We start from the raw sequence: 5,890 nt of genomic DNA, 5'->3' as shown, positions 1-5,890 counted from the left end.
CATTTTACCACTTCATCAATTATTATTTAAATCATGTGCTTGCAGATTTTGGTTTCTCCCAACACAGTTGTTAACACTACTTTCCTGTTTAACCTAATTTAAATGGTTGAAAATGTTACTTTAGACATGGTAGTAATAATAAAATGACCTTGATTTATTGTTTTTTTAAAGATTTTATTTATTCATTAGAGTCACAGAGAGAAGCAAAGACATAGGTAGAGGGAGAAGCAGGCTCCCTGCAGGGAGCCTGATGTGAGACTCAATCCTAGGGTCCTGGGATCACAACCTGAGCTGAAGGCAGGCGCACAACCACTATGCCACCCAGGTGTCCCCCTTGATTTGTTATTGTGCAAAAATCTATTTATCTTTGAGTTTATATATGGCATATGAAATTATATTTTTGGATCATATAAAGTACATGTATTTTGCATTTGGACATTCTTGTTAAATAAGTTAATAGACACTGTAAACTCAATTCATAGCAGATCTAAGAGCCAATAAAATAGATCTGCAGCCCATTCCAGGTAAAGTCCTGTTGACAGTCACTTAGTGACTTGTGAATAAAGCTAAAACAAATGTCCCTTATTAAAGACATGGATAGACAAGGGCTTAAACAGTCCTAAGACACAAAAAATCTCCATGAAAGGGTTGGACATACTGCATTTAGTTGACTAGGTGTCAGTGATGTCCTTAAGGACTTAGACCTTTGTCTTTAGTAATAGAACAACCTAAGGCAACTTGATCTTCTTTTCGATTTTGTTAAAGAATTTATCTTCTACACATTTCTGTTCCTTTAGGAAACTGGTAGAATAATATATTTTTAATAAAATTTTGATTATCCTTCAATTATTCTGCGTTACTTTCCTGCAGAAGCACGTATGCCTGCCATATGTGGACTGATTTCTGCCACTGTTCTATATTCTTGCAAAATAAACTTTACAATATTCAGGACTATTATTGATATTTGTGCCAGTCATATGGAAACATAAAATTTATTCTACATATTTGTAAAGTACATATTTTTACAGTAATTTTTACATATTTGTAAAGTAATTTTTCTTCATTTTTCATACTTAAATTATAATATAAATTATTTTAAGAAATAGATTAATGCAATGACCCATTGTGTAGATAAATAATATGAAGATTAGTCAGTCTCTCAGACTATTTTTAAGAGAAGTCACAGATACTACAGATGCAAAGAGTTTTGACTTCCAGTTCCAGTGAAACTACAGGTGTTATTGGTCTAAGTTTAGTTTTAGATACCTTGAATGCAACAGCTTCAAATGGGATGAGAAATGGTCATATGCCTACTAGTATATACATAAATTTTCTTTGTACTTAGAGATAACTCACTTAAGAAAGAAATTATTATTCTAAATATGTTTTTTTTGTTTTGTTTTGATAAAAGAGAGCACAGAGGGAGAATGAAAGGGAGAAGCAGATTCCTTGGTGAGCAGAGAACTCCATGTAGGATTAGATCTCAGGACCCAGAGATCATGACCTGAGCTAAAGGCAGATGCCCAACTACCCGAGCCACCCAGGCACCCTAAATATGAATATTTTTTAGATATTTATTTATTTATTTTGGAGAGACAGCACACGTGCATGAGCATGGGGTGGAGTAGCACAGGGAAAGGGAGAGAGTCTTAAGCAGACGCCACACTGAGTGCAGAGCCCAAGGTAGGGCTCAATCTCACAGCCCTGAGCTGAAACCAAGAGTCTCCTGTTTAACTGACTATGCTACCCAGGTACCTCTAAATATGAATATTTTAATCTCCATTCCTATGATATTGTGTTTTTTTCTAAATATTTTATTTATTTATTATGAGACACACACACACACACAGAGAGAGAGAGAAAGAGAGAGAGAGGGAGAGAGAGAGAGAGAGAGAGAGGTAGAGATACAGGCAGAGGGAGAAGCAGGCTCCATGCTGCAAGGAGCCTGACGTGGGACTTGATCCCGGGTCTCCAGGATCATAACCTTGGCTGAAGGTGGCACTAAACTGCTGAGCCACACAGGCTGCCCTGCTGTGATGTTGTTAATGAAATAAACTACCATAAATTTTCAGAGTTAAATTAAGAATGCTCAGTTTCAGCATTAAGAATGCTCCTGAGTTCTTAGCATAGTGTCTCTGAATCCATCACATATTTCATTCACTAGTTCTTTCATGATGACACCTGTTGGTTACACTCCTTCCCACATTAAGAACTACACATGATCAGGACACTTGAGTGTAGGTTAAGCATCTGAATTTGGTTTGGGTCATGATCTCAGAGTCTTGATATCAAGCCCCACATCGGGCTTCCTGCTCAGTGGGGAGTCTGCTTCTCCTTCCCCCTATTTTTGCCCCTCCCTCATTCATTCTCTCTCTCACACTCTCTCAAATAAATAAAATCTTAAAAAAAACAACACATAATGAACATCTTAGACTATGTAATCCTATAAATGTTTGTGAATTTTTTTCAGATATACACAGGAGTGGAATGTTTGGTCTATAGGTCATACACATATTTATTTCCACTAACTACTGCCTATTTTCCATAAAATAGCAAATAGTTTCCTCTGCTACCTACAGTGCACAAAGTTTCTTGTTTTCCCAAATTCTTTTTTTTTTTTTTTAAAGATTTTATTTATTCATGAGAGACACAGAGAGAAGGCAGAGACGTAGGCAGAGGGAGAAACAGGCTCCTCGCAGGGAGCCCGATGTGGGACTTGATCCCGGAACACTGAGATCACGCCCTGAGGCAAAGGCAGATGCCCAACCGCTGAGCCACCTCGGGGTCCCTCAAATTCTTGAGACTCTGAAGCTAATTTACAATATTAGTACCAGTAATGTGACCCTTAAAAAAACAACAGGAGTGCTGCTGTATATTTTTAAAATAACATGAAACTTTTTAACCTGGAACATATAATTCTTTCATTCTTCAAAAGAAATACAGTATGTTTTTATCTAAGGTCATATAATGTATCATTGGCAACTCATGGCAAAATAGACATTGGTCTCTCAAGCAAACAATTTACCTTTTGTATTGTCTTCAGTGCAGTATCATAGTTAAGTGCTATCATTAATAGGAATTTGGACATTAAAAGTATCTATCACAAAGAACAGCACTCTCAATTATATTTTCTATTGTGTTTTTAATGGAGATCTACTTCCTAAAATGGAAGTAGGTACCTAAGTTTATTTAATTCATTTTCTACATATAACAAGATAGCTCTTTTTTAAAATCCGATTAAAATTTGTTCCCAGAACTCAGCAGTCATGGCTTAGATTTGTCATTAAAGTGACTTAATCAAAGTTGACTTTGTAAGGAAAATATAATGGTTTTAATGTTTCTATTGGAGACAAACTTAGTATTTGAATGTCACTATTATTTCCTGCAATAGACTAACTTATGTCATAGAAGAATAACACTTACTTGAAATAATTTCTACATGGAAGTTCTTGTAAAAGCATTCCTCCCTCTTAAAACTTAATACTAAAAATTAGCAGCAACAAAAATGATGTAGAACAGTATTTTCATTGGAAAAAAACAGGAATTTGCAATTTCTGTTTTTTTCCATTTGAAAGCAGTCATTTATTAACTGACCAGATTACAAAAATAATCATGGTAGATACCTTAGTTCATCCTTCTAATAAGCCTGTTGATCTGGTCTTCCCTGTTGCCAGCATCTCCACCTTCTACAAAATGAGTGGTCTTTTTCTTCATTCTGCCGCATGGAGAAGATAATTTGAAGGGCCATAAAAAGTTGTTCGCTTCTTTGAAACATTTTACAATGATATAGATCTTGCGAATCAGATCCTCTATGCAGATGATGCTATATTTACCAAGCGATCTGGCAATCAATGTGTTATCTGTCAGGGCAATTCACTTCTTGTTGATCTTGTCATATCCATGCTTGTAGATCAATTCATTCACTGACTTCAGGTTTGGGTCCCCCATGCTGTATATATGGTTCCACAATCCTTAGCATGTTAACTGAAGCCTTGCTGAGCTTAACAAAGGTGCCATTGAAGATCTGGCAAAGGCAAAGAAGCTGCAACACCTTTCGAACCTTTGGGTTCACACCATTGATACTTCTGATCCAAATGCCAATTTGAGTTCTGCAGGCATGTAGAAGTTGCCAGCTTTTCTCACCATCCTCACCATTCAACTCTCAGTTCTGTACATCTGCCTGTGTTCCTTGTGGTAATGCTTAGCTTTTTCATAGATAAGCTTCCTCCTTGCCTTTCGAAGCATCTTTTGGGCAAACTTTTTTCTCAGACGCTTGATCTTCAACTCTGCAAAATTCCTTCGCTCTTTCTTAAGGGTTTCTGTCACAGCAGGAACCTTCTTTTTCTTCTCTTCTGCACCCTCCATGGTTTCAGCTGGAAAAGAGGAGAATTTGCAATTTCATTTTTATTCTGTAACTCTTCAGTTTATTTGTTTTGGTCTAGTGATGCACCTTTTCTAAATTAGTATCTAAGAATTTGTCAATAATTCAAGAATACTTGATTTTTATTCAACAATACAGACTCCTGGTATGTTCTCATACCTTCTAAAGCATTTTACTATAACCCACCTGCCCAAAACTAATAAACACATTTCTACAAGAAAAAATGATCCTAACAATTCATATAGTAGCAGCTTAAAGTAAAAATAAGCATTGTTTTCTCCTTCAAATCTACTCAAGGAAGGGAATGTTGATAAAAATGCATACAAACAAAAATCATTACATGTTTATCTGTTAGAAAAAATATGATTAAGGGAATATAAGCAAATGCTCAAGAATATATGACCCATTTAGCTCATAATAAAATTTCTTCCTTTTGGGAATATTATTGCCTTTGGTTACATTTTTAGTAATTCAGTTCATCCCATTAGCATTTTCTATGAATCTCATATAATCCAGTCCTCCAATACTGTGTGACCCCTCAAATTCAGGACACCCAGGATATCTCCTGGCATTTGCAAATAAAGAAAAATATTCTGTAGGTAGTAAAATCTATTGAGGCAACATTTGAAAGCTAAAACTCTCTTCCATCTGAGCACTTGTGAAACATCCTCATCATTATGGTTAACTAAAGTTACACCAACCAGCATATAAAACAATCCAATCCAATCCAATTAAGACCACTGCTCAGAATACATCTGCTGCATTTTCACTACCTTGAGCTCCACTCTGATTTTATTCTCCATCCTACCTAGTATTTCCATATGACATATGAAAATTCTGCCACAATATTAACAGACTTAGTGGCATCCACATTTCCATTCACACATTAACTGAAACTTTGCTACTCTTGCAATGCCGCATTTTCTTTTAGGTCATATGTAATTTCCCTTTATTACAGTCTTTACATACATGTTGTAATCTAGAAGCTCCTTCCATCAAAATATTTTTTTAAGATTTTATTTATTTATTCATGAGAGACAGAGAGAGAGAGAGAGAGACAGAGAGAGAGAGAGAGAGAGAGAGGCAGAGACACAGGCAGAGGGAGAAGCAGGCTCCATGCAGGGAGCCCGACATGGGACTTGATCCCGGGTCCGGGATCACAGCCTGGGCTGAAGGCAGGTGCTGAACCTCTGAGCCACCTGGGCTACCCCCAAACCTTTAATAGTCAACTAAAATTGTTATTTCCTTATTCCAAATCATGCCATTAACAGAAAAATATCATCAAATATGACATAGCTAAAAGCGTCAACCGTTAATTTGATTACCTTAAGAGCAAGATAATTTTCTGCATTATTTGGAAGTAGAATCCCTTCAGGGTCTTGTCTGCAGCAAGTAACTGCTTTATTTCTGAGATCTCTTACCCAGCATCCTGCTCTTTGACCACAGCTTTCTATAATTCAGCTCATTACCATAGGTTATCTCAACAAGAACAACCACACACAACACACA

At 36.4% G+C, this 5,890-nt stretch overlaps 1 pseudogene; it reads right to left on the bottom strand.

Moving 5' to 3' along the window:
* Positions 1-3,557: 3,557 nt before the first annotated feature.
* LOC121477159 lies at positions 3,558-4,365 on the bottom strand (annotated as a pseudogene).
* Between the last annotated feature and the right edge of the window lie 1,525 nt (positions 4,366-5,890).

This window comes from Vulpes lagopus, chromosome 16 (assembly GCF_018345385.1).
Source record: "Vulpes lagopus strain Blue_001 chromosome 16, ASM1834538v1, whole genome shotgun sequence".
NCBI classification, from domain to species: domain Eukaryota; kingdom Metazoa; phylum Chordata; class Mammalia; order Carnivora; family Canidae; genus Vulpes; species Vulpes lagopus.
This window is presented reverse-complemented; position numbering and strand designations above follow the sequence as displayed.